This window comes from Molossus molossus, unplaced genomic scaffold (genome assembly GCF_014108415.1).
Source record: "Molossus molossus isolate mMolMol1 unplaced genomic scaffold, mMolMol1.p scaffold_m16_p_3, whole genome shotgun sequence".
In the NCBI taxonomy this organism is placed as follows: domain Eukaryota; kingdom Metazoa; phylum Chordata; class Mammalia; order Chiroptera; family Molossidae; genus Molossus; species Molossus molossus.
In genome coordinates, this window is record NW_023425366.1 from 70,126,142 (window position 1) to 70,142,139 (window position 15,998).

Below are 15,998 nucleotides of genomic sequence, written 5' to 3' on the forward strand. Positions count from 1 at the left end.
GAGCTGTTGTTGTCATTCTGCCATTTCCTTATCTCCGCAGAGCTATAACCTAACATCAGAATCCAAGTAAAAGAATTGTATTATAATAATCATTATTGATTTTTCCTAAAGCCTGAAGTACTTGAAAAAAATGTCATCCATTTTTACAGTGATCCCAACAGGTAGATGTTACGCAACATGCTACAATGGGAAAACCAAGGAAGAGCTTTGATTTATTCAGTGATTTAATCAGACCAGTGGAAACAGTTGCTGATGTTCTGTATGTGATTCATACTCTTGCCCTCTAATTTTCTTTCTTTTATTTTTAATCCTCAACAGAGAATATTTTTTCATTGATTTTTAGATAGAGTGGGAGGGAGGGAGGGGGAGAGGAAGGTGCGGGATAGAGAAACATTGATTGGTTGTCTCCCGTATGACCCCATCTGGGGCCAGGGATCAAACCTGCAACTGAGGTACATGCCCTTGACCAGGAATTGAACCTGCTACTCTTTGGTCTGTGGGCTGACACTCTAACTGCTGAGCCAAACCGGCCAGGGCTCACTGACTTTCTTAATAGCAGCTCTGCTTCAGTTGATGAGATCAGTAGAGGTGAAACCTCTCTCAAATGATTTTGATCCATGTATTATCTTTGTTTTTACTGTCTTAACCTAGAAGACACAGATTAAGAATTGTATTAATAACCTGATTGATTTGGTAAATATCATCCTAGGAAAATTCGTTTCATTAAAACTTGTAATGATTATATGTCATACACATATTTTCTTAGCATGAAAAGCATATGTTATGTTAATATATTTAATTATCAGAAACCCCAAAATTGATATTATAACAGGATGCCAGCGAATCCATTGGTTTCCTTTACTTTCTCCAGTTCCCAGCCTCGTAGGCACCAATGCTTCACTTAAGATGACTCTAAATGACAGCTTATTATTATTTTTTACATAGCCTTTCTCTTCAATTCAATTCAATTTTAGGGGCGAGAAACCCTACTATAATTGGATTCAACACAGTTGGGAATTTATTGGTTCCATAACCAAAAAGCATGGGTCCAGATGCTCAATTTTTAGTGTAAAGATTCTGCCTATCTCCATCTTTTTGGTCAGGTGACTGTAGGTCCTGGTTTGTCTGAGATAGTTCAGATTTATATTGTTTTCCTGGTAGCTTGTTTAGCATTTGTCCTGGACGAAAGTGTCTTACTGTGAATGATGAATTATATGGTCACCCTATCTGGTCCCTGTATTGGCCATATACACATTCCCCTTGTGGTGCCGAGCTGGGCCTCAGCTATTCCAGTCTGGTATTACAGAGGCTCATGCCAGCTTAGTTATCACAGCAGAAACCCTTCTTATTATGTGGGTCACAAGCCTTCCCTGAATCGGTTATTTTGTCTAGATAAATGAAATGTGCTCACCAGGAGTTCTCTGTTCTTGTTAGGGCGGAGGGGATAGAGGTTGGTTTTAGCTGTACCAAAACCATAAATAGTGAGATGTAGGAAACAGTGGTTCCTCAAAGCAAAATTTCCCCCGAAGTGCTATTTCTATGGAAAATGTAGAAATGTATTAAGCAGAACCACACTGTTTCTTTGCCCTCAAAACTGGAATTAGCAAAGACATTTTCCTTAATTGTAACAGTTTATCTACTTCTCCCAGTCTCCAGATTGTGTACATCATTTTGTGTTACTGAGTCCTCCACGCTGTCCCTCTTAAGACTCTGCCCCATCAGCCACCGCCATTGTCTCTACCCCTACCCCCGGTTATCTCCTCTTGGTGATGACTCTGCCTTTACTTCTTTAGTTACTTTTCCTTAATTCAAAAATTTGAATATATAATTTTTAAAAACCCTGGATTTAATGTTACATCTTTCTTAACTATTTCTAGTCTTCTTTTTCTACTTGCTCAGTTTCTCAATTAACCAGTATACAATTGCTATATTGCATTGTTAAGTCTTTTCATCTTTTAACACATTTTAATCAGCAAACTGCTTTCCTCTCTAAAGTAACCAATACATGGCTTGAGAATTTGGTCTCTTCTCCCGAACTTGGCACCATGGATCACTCCTACCGTACCTTGCAGGTCAGACTTCAGTGCCTTGTTCTTTCTATTCTCCTCTCTGTTTCATCTCTGAGTCCCAGGCTGGCTGCTCTTTCCTTGTCTTCTTCTCCATGCTGGGTCTTCGTGTTTTTTGCCTTTCTTACCTACACTTCACACTGGCTCTAGCTAACCTCATTTAGTCCAATATTTTTATATATCATTTATATACTGACTTTCCAAAGTCATAAGCTAATCCAGACCTTTCCTCAGAGCTTCATATTTATATGTTCAGCTGCTTGCTGAGATCCCCCCAGAATATACTTTTGACACCCCAAGTTTTCTTTTTTAAAAATTAATTAATTAATTAATTAATTATTGTTGCACATGTTTCTCCTTTTCCCCCTTCATTTTCAAACTGAACTCATCTCCCCTCCTACATTGACTTCTCCTCTGGAGTTCACTGTTTCATTACTTAGATGCAAAACTTGAAAAAGCATCCTTGAAATCTTTCTTTTACTTACATTTAGTCAATCATGAAGAGTGTTGATTTTTACCATGGTGTGTGTTCTTCTTTTCAGTTGGCTTTGCCTACTAGTAATTTCCACTGTTACTTCTCTATTTCAGGACTTCAATTTACATATACTACTGCAATCATATTCTGTTTAAAATTTCTGATTCCATTAAAAGCACCAAGTCTTTAAGACTGGCTTGACTACACACCCCTCTTACCTTCTTGCTTTTTTTGCATACTTATCCATTTATATTACATGAAAAATATGGGCAATAGGGAGAGTGGAAAGATATCTTTGTGACTATTCAAAGGTTGATTATAGATGAGGTATTTGATTCAAGAAAAAGAAAAAAAAGGTTTCGGATATGTAGACATCAGGTAAGGATTTAAAGGCACTGAGAAATAAAGCCACTGGAGTCAAAGCTCAGAGGAGACAGTAGCATTTCTCACTGAACAAACAGTTGAGTCTATTTCCCAGAAAGAAGGTAAAATAATGTGGTTCATGGACAAAATTAGTAGGATTTTTAAAAAGTTAAATGTCAGGATTTTATAATATGCCAGACCAGGATTAGTTTGTAGCTGGTGTCTATTTCAACTTATTAGTTTTACATTATAATAAATTTAGGTACCAATATCTGTGCAGACACCTGGATTTCCACTTTCTCTTCTAGTGTTGCTAAGAGGGCTGTAAGGAGGGAGATAATTCAATAGTCTCTATATGGCTATGTTGCCCTTCTCTGTCCTACAGTTTTTTTCTCAGCTAATGGCACTCCTAAGTTCTTCACATGTTGATGAATTGATTCACATAGTCAGGCTCTGAAGAGACGGATTTGTAAACCAGAGCCAGGTTATTTAGAAAGGAAGATCCATCTAGTGCAATCTGTAGCCGGTACCAGCTGTCTTCTCCCACACCACTCTTTTGACATCAATATATGTGGAAAACCCAATTTGTTAGTAATAGATGGCTTTGGCAAGCATAGGATCAGCCACAACATAGGGAGGTGGATGGATTTAAGGGACATCTCCTTTAAGTTAGAGATAGAGCCTGAAGGAATTATACTGCCCCACAATAAGGGTAGATGAGACTGGTGACCAGTGCCTGTCATTTGGAGGCAGTATCTCTGCTCCGCAGGTCAGTTCCTAGCAGACACTGGTAAAGCTCTTGTTTGCTCTCTTCTCGGCATTCCTGTTAACCCTAATGGATTCTTATTTTCTTCTAATTCTTTTTTTTACCTCCAGGACTGATCCTAGGCAATATTGGGGAGTAGATATAATTGTCTTTATATATTTTTAGTTTTTCCTAATCCCTTTATTTTTTTATTTTTAACTTTTTATTAAAATATGCACACAAAGGAAATCATATATAAATGTGTTATTCATTGAATTATCCCAAACTGAGCACATCTGTGAATAGCACAGAACTCTGATTCCTTTTCAATAAGTCCTTTTTACAGGTAATCTGCTACCATTTGATCTTTTTCCTTCCCCATCCCTCCGGTTTTTGTATTTAAAAACAGACCATAAAACAGGATAACAGAATAACACAAGGTGATAAGTTGCTAAAGATGGAATATCATGCATATCAGGGGAGGGAAAAAACAAAACAAAAACAAAACTGCAGAATTGCCTGATTTTTACTTTGGACTAAGTGCCAGGAGATTTGGAAGAAACAAAATACAGTAAGAGTTAGAAAAAACATTAAAAGATTGGGAATGGCCCTGGCCGATTTGGTTCAGTGGTTGGAGCATTGGCCTGCAGACCAGAGTCCCGGATTTGGTTCCTGCTAGGGGCATGTACCAAAAAAAAAAAAAAAAATTGGGACTGAATTTTGATATTACAGTAGAATCTCTCTGTTAGAAGGCAGGGGGAGAAAGAGTGAACAGAAGTGAGAGGAACATGCAGGTTGGCATAGTGTAGACAATGATGAGGGAGAGAAGGAAGAGGCCATCCAGGGGCCCTGAGGAAGGGGGTTCAGGTCATGGCGCAGTGAGAAGTAAAGATTCAGAAGTACACAGTTCAGCCACAGGAAAACATTAAACACAAAGCAGAGACTGTGGACTGAATCATGGCTTTCATGGCAGTGACAGAAATGCTGTAGGAAGAACAGTTTGACAGTCATGTGGAAGGGCTTTGACAGGAAAGGACAATGGAGAACAATTAGCTTGTTGCTATACCTAAGGTTTGTTCTGATTTAGGTTTGAACTATAGGAATGGATAGAAATGAACAACTAACTCATAGATATTTTGAAATAAAGATCAATAGAATTAGCTTACATATCATATACAGGTGTGTAGATATCAAGAAAGTAAAAATTTAAAGATTTCAAGTCTGTTGGGTTGATGGCTAAGAGGGGGCAGCTTTGGTGGCTAACTGGAATTTAGTTTGGGATCTGATGTGTTTCCACAGTTGCTAAGACACAAAGGAAGGGCTCAGGTAGGCGCTTGGAAATACGGGATGGGGGTATAAGAGGTTAAGACTGGAGATGCATTTGGAAATTATATGCATGAAGAATTATGAGAAAGAATAACCTGTCATTTCTTTTTCTTTTTTTTTTTTCTTCTTATCCTCACCCGAGGACATTTTTCGATATTTTGTTCAGATAGAGTGAGAAGGAGAGAGAGAGAGAGAAACATCGACGTGAAAGTGACACATCGAGTGGTTGCCACCCACACGACCCGACCAGGGCAGGGGACAAACTGCAACCAAGGTACGTGCCCTTAGCGGCAACCGAACCCGGGTCTCTCCGGACCGCAGGCCGACGCTCTAACTGCTGAGCCAAACCGGCCAGGGCAAACCTGTCATTTCAATAGTGAGGTGGGCAGAAGAATAATATCTTACGCTTTGGGTCCCAGTCATTGAAAACAGGATGCTTTAGACATAAGAACTAACTAAATAAAATTTTATTACGCAGTTCTTTTTTTGAATCTGCTATTCTAAGTATTGTGAGTATATTAGTTCATTGAATTCACATTCCAGGAAAGTGAAGCACTGAGAAAAATCAGAGCGCAGTCTTGAAAATCAAGGACTTTCAAGCTGTGTATTTCTGCTAAATGCTACATTTAAAGTTCAATAGACTAAGAAGGATCATTGTTGCATTTAAGGTAATAGTTTCATGAATATCAGTAAAGAGAAGAAATTTAAACAAAATACACAAAAAATATTTAGATGTAGTATGAAGGAAACCTATATGCAATGAGTCTGACCTTGAATGAAAAAATAAAAATGAGATGAGGGCAAAACTAGGGAGTTTTTAAAAAGAAGTTTAAATATAATTAAAGAGAGATGGGGTGTGTGTGTGGGTGAAGTATGTAAAAAAGAAACAATTGCAGATCCACGAAGGAAGAAGCTATTATGAAACGGACATCTTGGGAAATATGAAAAGAAATGGAAACTGATGTATTCATGGAAGCATTAACTGCTGGAACAGGAGATCTGTGCTTGGTTAGTTTTTTGGGAAGACAATGTGAGGGAACCAAGTTATAAAATAATTCTCTGATGACTTGTTCACTACATGAAGAGCTCACAAAAGAGCTTATGTTGTTTTTGTCAAGTAGAAAAAAGAAGCAGGCAGTCCTAGGAATTAAACAAAAAAATATTAAGGAATGAAAGGAGTGGGTGGGGTCGGAGGAGGAAGATAATGTTCATTGAAAACCCACCCTGTGCCAGGTGCTGTGATTTATACCTCTGACAAATTGGTCCATGTGTCTTTCATGCATCAATTCTGTAAAATGGAATGCCTTCTTCAGGTTATCTATGGTGTTTCAGTCTTTATTGTTTTACTTGGGACAGTTTGTCCTCGTCTCATATTTTATTTTACCTCCCATTGGCTCCAGGTTGACTCATTCTGTAAGAATAATTATGTTCAGTGTGAATTCAAATTTGGATGTTGTATATGGAAAATAATCTCAGGTACCAGCAATTTCCTTGAATTTGAAGCCTGCATAAATACTCACACTTTTGGGTTCTCCATCATCTACTGAGTAGAAGTCTTCAATCTCCTTAATGCAATCTTTAAGTTACTTTATGTTTGTTGAAGTGTTTGTTTTATGGAGGAAGTAGATGAGTTCTTATTCTCAGGCAGACTAAAAGAATTATGCTCTCAGGTGTAAGAAAGAAATAACATTAAGTTTATTATGTACTTGACAGAATTTTACCTTGTGTCTTTATCATCTTGAATATGATAGAATATTCCAGGGCTTCTATTTCTCTTTCATAAAATTACACTAGGCTATAAATATATAAAAGACTGCATTGCTGTATAGTTAAATTCATATTTGTTTTCTGTTTTTTACCCTTTTAGCTGGCCACTGTGCACTGGTGCTTATCATAGATTTGTGCATTAAAAATGATACAGTCTACATGATACAGCTCAGTAATAGAGGCCGGTCTTCAAATATCAGTGGAAGGGTTTTTAATGTTCAGTGGCATCCATGTTTGTCTATTTTGTTACCTCTAAGCAGTGTAAAGCAAGTCCCAAGAATAAATTTCCACTTTTGTGTTTGCATAGGTTTTCCACCTGCTGCTGTTATCAGTGATTGCTCTCCATTGTAGATGCAACCAGAACCCTCAAAAGCAATTTAAAAGTATTTGTTTTGGGCCATAGGATGATCAGAAAAGTGTTTGTAAGGATGAATATAGATCCATTACCAACTATCCTAAGTGTCCCCTACTGCTCTTAGAGCAGTGGGAACACGTTTCTTAGGCAAGATACAAGATTTTTAAAAAGTTACTCTTGTATATATAAGAATAACAAATCTAAGCCCCTCCCTTAAAGATTTCTGTTGAGTATATGTGTTTTTAAAAATTCCCATTGCTAATTTTGAGTTATTAAAATTATTCAAATGAAATTTTATATTTCACAATTTATAATTATGGGATATTTTAAAAATAAAAAAATTTAAAAAGTATTGGATAGTTTTTTGGGTTGTCATGATAAATTTCTTAAGGAGTTAAGTTAATTCATATGAAACACTTTCTAATTGTATGTGATACTTTTTGGAATTTACTCACTGAAACTTTGCTTTAAATCCTTATTTTAGAATATTAAAAAGAAGCATTATAAGAAATAATTGTGATAGGGTGTAAGCTGAGTTGCTGTAACAAAGGAAACCAAAAAGGGTGACACAGACAAGGTAGAAACTTATTTTTCTCTCATACAGCAGATGAGATACCATCCAAGGCATGTGGATAGTTTTGATCCAGGAGGGTGTTCAAGAACCAGGTTTTTTTTGTTTGATGGGTCCACCATTTTTCAAGTGTTGCCCCTGACTTCTGCATGGACCAAGCTTCCCCCTGTCTGCATGGACCAAGCCATCTCAGAAGCACTGTATCTAGTCAAGGTTATAGGAGTGGGGAAGAAAGAGGTGGGAATTGCTCATTTCTGGCCATTTCTGCCCATTTCCCAATGGCCTAAAGTTAGTCACATAACCACACCTTGCTTCAAGGGAGGTTGGGAAATACAATCCTTTGCAAATACAGGCCATTACCTCATTCTAAATTCATAAAGCTTTATTTCTAAAAAGAAAAAAGAAAAGAGAGAGAGAGAGGGAGAATGATGGATCCTAGGAAGCATCTAGTAGTCTCTTCTAAAACACTCAGAAAAATTAACAACCCATGGGCTAGATATTTTGAAGAAATGAAGGGGAAAATAGGGAATTTTTAAGTAGTGTGAGGCTTAAACTCTGCATTAGAATTGCAATGCAATTTATGAGACCTCTTATTGCAAGGCTATTTGTAAATTAGAGAAATGCAGGAGACAATGCTAACAGGTATTGTTTTTTTTTAAACCAATACTTAAAATGTCAATACTTTTAGCCTGGCTGGTGTGGGTCAGTGGTTACAGCATTGGCCTGCACACTAAAAGACTACGGGTTTGATTCCTGGTCAAGGGCATGTATCTGGGTTGTGTCTCTCTCTCACATAGATGTTTCTTTCTCCCATTCTTTCTAAAAATCAATGTAATACATATTCTCAGGTGAGGATTAGTAAACAAAAAGAAAAAGTCAATAATTTTACAATCCCTGTCTATATATTTAGCGATCACTCAAGGCTTAGCATTCATAACCTCATTTCTGCGTCTTTCTGACAACTGTGCTGGACTGCTCTCCTCGTGTTTCTGATCCATCCACCTTGTAATGACGGAGAGCATTTGCGGACTTGCGCAGTCCCTGGCGAAGTGCAAAGGTGGAATGACAACTCTGACAGCTAGGTTTAAAAACCCAGGAAACATTTCCCAGAGAGCAATGCCTACTGTTAAAATGGTTTATCACTTTACATAAAAAAGCCCAGCTCAAGCCTGTAATGCATTTTGAAAGCATTTCTCTTAAAGCCAAGGAATAAAAAAGAGATTATAGATGAAAAAACAAATATAATTCAATGACATGCCTCTTTACCTGTTTCCTTTCTTTCACAGTAGTGCTATCCTCACTTCATTTGCTTTTGCCATGTAGTTATTGGAAATGTCCAAGGTTTATCTGGCTTAGAATACATATATAATCTGATAGACTGTAGTGTGGCTTCAAATTCATTATTGTGGTCTACTAGCTTTAATGGCTAGAATAGTTCCTTCTTTTATTTATTCTTATCTTACAGACATATGCATATATGCATGCCCTCATACCTCTATTTTTCGAGTCTTTATATTGATAGCAATATGATAAAAAAAAAAAAAGCACATTTTAGTTTACATTAAAACTACTGACTCTGGGCATTTGGAGTCTCTTGCTTCTCTCCACTGGAACTGAAGTCTGGAGGAAAGACTGGAGCCAGTCTGATGTTAGGTCTCATATTTCTTGCTCCATGCTTAGAATCCCTGGCTGTAACCTTTTTTTTTTTTTTTCAATTCCTCGTCATAACCCATTTACTCCTTATAGTGAAGATGAAAAAAGGGTGAATATTCATGTGAGGAGCCTTAAGCAGACACTTCAAGCGAGCTTGAGCATGAGGTTCACTGGTATCTTTCTGATCTTCAACATGAACATCCCATTTAATTACAGCAAGAGACAGACACGGTGCAGCTCACAGACAAAGATGGATACCTTGATTACATTTTATAATTTTCTTGACTTGACAGGTGTTGGCAAAGGCAGTACATTAGTCTCACTGTCTAGGGCATCAAATGTCACAGTGATAATGGGGTTTGGGAACCGCGTGTTTCCTTTGGTGACAGGCTGCCACATGCTGTTCTATGGTTTTAGACGAGTGCTTGGAAGACATGAGAGAAGGTTGCAAGGAGGTGAGAAGTATATGAATCAGTTCCACGGTGTCCTGGGGCTCACAAGAAAATGACTTGAAACAATTCCAGCTCTCACTTTTTTTCTTCAATCAATTCCCAGCTGGGTTGTGACAGAAGGCAGATGATAAGAAAGAGAAGAGAGCGATAAAGTTCAGCCACTTTATAAAAGAAGAAGCAGCTTCCCAGAGGGAAGGAGAGTGAAAAAGAAGCGAAGAACCGGGGGAACGGGAAGGGAACAGAGCTTGCTTGGAGGAGGGGGGAGCAGAGTACAATCTTTAAAGGTTCTGAACAGCAGCAATAACAGCTGTTAAGAAGTTGAAACAGGTGTAACATGGTTCAGTGGAAAAGGGCATCATCACCATACCCTCTCACTACACTATCTAGCATTCATGTCTTTGACAAAGAAAAACTGTCTTGGTGAGTTGAAAATGAAGATAAAAGAAACTTTCTTAATCGCTATGTGAACTTGTAGTCATTAAAAAGGCAGGATGATTTCTACATTAAGCAAGCAAGAAAGCACCAGGGACCCCTCAGTCTTCAGAATAACTGAAACCAAATGAACTGTATTTTATTTAATTTCAAATTTATGGTTTTTTTTTTTTTTTTTTTGTAATGGCTTCATAGATGCATGTTATAAAGCAACAGCTTGATTTTACACGTTTTGAGAAGAAAGGCCAGAGTACATCTGTGTCCTCTGTAAGCTAAAATCATTGTAGGCACATGGAGGCACATACGTAGTGTAACTGATAAGGCCGAGTGTAGGAATTCAGGACATCGTGTCACTACAAATAAATCACTGGCAATTCATCCTCTGGGCTTTACAAAGCAAAACTGAGCTGAGCAGAGGTGAAATACTTCCCACAGAACTTTGAAATAATGGCTACATGTTAAAGCTTACAGACTAATAATAATGACAATAACAATACATAATTAAAAGAAAGTTAGTTAAAACATATTTAAAAAGACTTAAAGCATTATTTCGAGAACATCCTTACAATGGGCAGGGAAACAGGAATGTTTTCACTTTTTTTTTTCTTTTTGGTAAGGTGCTTTCCTAGTATGTTGTTATGTAAGTCGGAATGTTAGGGACACACCTGAATGTCCCTTTCTTGGGAGAAGCAACTGGTAAGGGGTGGTTGTCTGACTTTGGTAGTACAAATGAATGACCCCAGCTTTTAGAAGACAGAAGAGGAACTAGAGACACATATTCATGTAGTCATGACTGTGCTTGCCTGTGCCTAGAAATGTTTTGGGTTTGTAGTAATTTTAATGATGGTGAGTGCAGGGAACCTTGTAGGATTTAAGAAAGTTGCTGTACTTCTGCTTACTTTGCTTCCACCTAAATAGTAAGTATACTTCCTCAAGGCACTTTTGGAGACAAAGGAAAGGCTTTGCTTCCAATTACAGAATTGTAGAGGGATGACGTTATGTTCTTTGGTCCCATTTTATACCAAGATTTGGGAAATGCACAATCTGAGACACAAGCTATATGTGCAGTAACTACTCTTTTTGGTTGATTAGGTGGGAATTCAAACCTTACTTTGCACTATAAATATAGATCTGTTTTTGTGGACGACAAAGCTGTCAGCATTCTCTCTATTTACCTCCAAACTCTTTTCTAATATCTAAATAAAAGCATTTTTTCCACAATTATGGCCTTGCCCCCAAAGAACCACACAATAAGAATTAAACTTGAGACAGAGCCTATTGCTATGTTATCAGACCCCTGTTTAACTCTTATTTAGAAATACTTTATTTAAGCACTTGAATTTATGGTCCAGGGATTATTTTCTTGATTTATAGTGATTTTGAAAGAATTATTATATTGCTAAGGAGAAAGGGATATTTAGAAGCTAAGTCAGTTTTATCACTCTGAAAAAATTAGACATTAAAGTAATTGAGAAATGAAACTTTAAAAAAATGTGTTTTTATTGATTTTAGAGAGAGAGAGAAGAAGGAAGAGCGAGAGAGAAACATGGATGTGAGAGAGGAACATCAATTGGCTGCCTCCCACACACACCCTGACCAGGGATTGAGCCCACAACCTTATGATACCCAGGATGATGTTCAACCAACTGAGCCAGGGCAAAACTTTTGTTTTAAAAGCAGACATTTTCTTCTATGAAAAGTTAGCTTATAAGGTAATTCCTTAAGCATTAAGAAAAAGATATCTTTTTTTAAATCCTCACCTGAGGACATTTTTCCATTTTTTGTTCAGATAGAGTGGGAAGGAGAGAGAAAGAGAAACATCGACGTGAAAGGTACACATACAGTGGCTGCCTCCCGCACGACCCAACCAGGGCCGGGGACAAACTGCAACCGAAGTACGTGCCCTTAGCGGGAACCAAACCTGGGTCTTTCTGGACCACAGGCCAACACTCTAACCGCTGAGCCATACCGGCCAGGGTAAGGAAAAGATTTTTTGCCCTGGCCAGGTAGCTCAGATATTTAGAGTGTCATCCTGATATGCCAAGGTTGCAGGTTCGATCTTTAGTCAGAGCACATACAAGAAGCAATCAATGAATATATTAACAAGTGGAACAACAAATCAATCTCTTTCTCTCTCAATCTGTCTCTTTTCTCTCTCTGAAAATCAATTAATAAATAAAATTAAAAAATTTTTTCTTATTTTATTTTTATTGTTTACACTATTACAAATGTACCCCTTTTCCCACTTCTCCCCCTTCCTTCTGGCCATCACCAACGACACTGTTGTCTGTATTTACAGGTTATGCATATACCAGGGCTAAATTAAATCCTCAAAGTCTAAATTAGACTAAATAGAAATCTACACAACTCACTGAATGGATCTGTAGTTTAACAGTGTTTCTTAAAAGTGTCTAGTGATCTTCTTCCATCTTTTTCCTTTTTATTAAATTCATTCTGCTCCAGTCTTCACTTACCACATGCACTTACTCCAGTACGGGATCAACCTACTTGAATAATCAATCATGAAGCCTGTTCAGAGCTTTCCAAACTTAAACTTTGTCCTTCTGACTACACATCTCATGGCAATATTTTTCTCTTTTGTTGTTAGTACCAGAATATTCCATTAAGAAAGTTGTATATTTCCTCAAAATGAAAGACCAGTGTATTCAATGGCTATGTTAACTACTTAATAAAAATATGCCAAAAACTACTCATCCTTATGTCAATTAACTGAAATTATAATAAATTTAACTACTACTTTGCCATTTTCTTACTGCCTACAAGATTATTAAGTTAGAAATCAAGGTGGTTTCACATCCCTTGATGCTTGCTTTCCAAATTCTTCACATTGCAACCCCATATCCATAAAAAGAGAAAATACAAACATACTCTCCTCACCTGAAAACATTGGAAGAGGATAAAAGGAATTATTTAAGACTTTTTAGAGCTTGAAACAGAGTTACACTTCCAATGTGTATTTAAATTATAAGTCAGTTTTTAAATCAACTTGCTTCAACTGAAGTGTGCATCATAGTTAAATTAACTGGCTACTGCTTCATCTCTTCAAGTCAGATGGAGATTCTTTTGCATCAAGGCTCTTATTCAAGATTCCTTCTTCTTTTAAATTAAGTAGAAGTTCTCCAAAACTACATGGTATTGTGGTCCTCAATTTTTGTTTCACTGGAGAAAACTTATTCATGGTGAAAGAGACTGTTTTCTTTCACCAAGGGACATGTGTAAAGGTGGTTTGGCATAGTTAGTGTGCAAAGCCCGAGTGTTCAATGAAGTTTTCATCTGCATGTTTTGAGGAGTAGGGCTCAGTTCTAGTTTGAGTCTTTTCAGGAGTTTCAGAATTAGAGAGGTGAGTTGCTTCCCTTTACTTGATGATTTTTTCAGAACTTCACATCTACTGTAAATAGCCTGTAAAACTGAAGTCTGCCTTTGAGTCTGTCTTTCTCCCACAACATCTTCTGGAAAAATGCTACTGTGCATAGGATTATTTGGTTCCAGTTTAAAATTAGCCTCTGTATTATTGGAGCTATTAAGACTTAAATGACCAACTTCTGGAAGAGTTCCATGTAATATGCCAAAATCAGCATCCTTAAAACTGCTGGAACTAATTCCACTTGCTATTTTGAAAGAGTTCTATAACCTACTTTTATGCATGGAAGGCTTTTGTTTTTTTTTGTAAGAAGCTTACAAGTAGTCTTATATTTTAATATATTCACCACTTTATTATTACCTATCACAACATCTCTCCTTTCCCTAAGCAGCGAAGAATCTCTCCATGTGGCTAGTTTCCAGAAGCTTGTTCTGTAAAGCCATACTCCAAATCTTTCTTGCAAAACTGTTTTCCTATTTAACATATCTGATATCGTGTCATTGGTTCACCTGTGTGACTGGTCAGCACGTTTCTGAGGCACACACTTGGGGCATCTGAAACAACCTTTTCTTCAGGCAAATGGGAATTGCTATGATTGGATACAGTGGTTGTTAAGAAACAACTGGCCATGCAAAATTCTCTTTGATTATGCAACAAAGGTAAGGATTCCAGCAACCCTTCTCAATGTTCTGTATCCATTTGAATTGGTTCTGTACTTGGGTTGTCTTCCATTTCAACAGCTTTCCTCCAGGAGCTCCTAATATCACTGATCAAGTTTTCTGGAGTTCTGGAGTTCAGGGAATTGGGTTCCTTGGTAAGAATGGGTTAGAAAATAGAGAGTCAATTAGTCCCTCCAATTTTTTTTTTTTTCTCCTTAGAGAGCTGTGGTGAAGCAGAGAAAACTGTCCTTGCCAATACTGTTCAAAACTGAAAAACATTAGATATTAGTGTTTTTATTCTTTGACACTGATATTACAGAGAAATTAGTCTTCTGTTCCTGTTCAGCTCTATCATCATGTATTCTTCACCATTGTCAATTGTATTATTTCATTTTCTTTTTTCCAGTTTTCTTGGATGATAGTGCCTCTGTTACTGGTTTCTAAGAGCTTATTTATGACTAAAGATATTACCATTTCTCATGCATTGCAAATAAAATATGTTTTTATTAATTTACTGTGGTTTACTTTTTGGTTATACTGAAGTTGTGTACTAAATATATTCATGTTCTAAAAAAAATAAAAGCAAACACACAAAAAACTGTCCTCATAATTTCTTCTGCAGATGATCTTGTGCTTTGTGGAATGGATCAATTTTTTAGAAACTGGCAGAGACCCTCCAAATGCACTCCTCTCTGTAGTCTGCAATATATGATGATGGAAAGTCTTCCCCTTTATATTCTTTGAAGTTGTTTTGTTTTCCTCTCTAGATGTTCTCAGCTTTATGTCTTTTTCAAGTATTGTAACATTATTGTCATCTGATGATCAACAGGAAAGAAGCAGGGCTGTTGGCTAGATCGTATATAGTTCCCAATACATCACTGGCTCTTCTGCAGGCATTTTTCAAGTTATGCTACTTAGGTGAATTAGGAACTGGAAACTGCTGGTGGGAATTTGCAGGCATGGCAAGCTTCACCTCCGTGTCACTCTCCCGAGTGGTGATGCAAACCTCTGGGGCAGTTTGAGAGGAGCACCTGTGGAGACCTTTTTGGAATGGAAATGTTGGAGTTTTTGGATCTGAGTTTTTGTTTCATTACATTCACCTGCAGGGACAGCTCATTCTTTGGGTATAAGGGAAGAAGCTGTAAGAGTTCTGGGTTTATTGTGGCCACATCATTAAATTAAATACCTTTGTCTGTTGTGGCCCCTCCTTCTGTCCATTCCACTGAGACAGGCTTTCCCTGAGTTCATAGTCCTTATGTCATCACTGTGAACTAAGCCATCACTGTGTCGGATCTTGATGTTGAGACCGGGAAACAAGTGGGCCTGAAGCGACGAGTGCATTGGGCATTTGGCAGGTGCGCCGTAAAACACCACCAAATGGCAAGAATCTACAGTTCTGCTAACCCTATGCTTCTGCCACTCAGCCTCTTTTATATTGAATTTATTGGGGTGTCATCGGTTAATAAAATTATGTAAGATTCAGGTGTACAGTTCTATAACACATCATCGGAATATGTATTGTGTGTTCACCACCCCAAGTCAAGTCTCCTATCATTTATCTCCCCTGTACCATCTTCTACCTCCTCTGAGAAAAAGATTTGCCAGTAAAACTGTTTCCCTGTTAATTTTTAGATTATTAGATTTTATCTTCCAATGTTTTTCATATTTATTAATCTCCACACCGATTTACTAAAGGTTTAAGATCTTGGTTTAAAATCTTCAAATGATAGTTAAAGCTAATGATGATAGATA

General features: G+C 37.4%; 1 pseudogene; it reads right to left on the minus strand.

The window, feature by feature from the left end:
• Positions 1 to 13,260: 13,260 nt before the first annotated feature.
• LOC118642038 lies at positions 13,261 to 15,587 on the minus strand (annotated as a pseudogene).
• Positions 15,588 to 15,998: the final 411 nt, after the last annotated feature.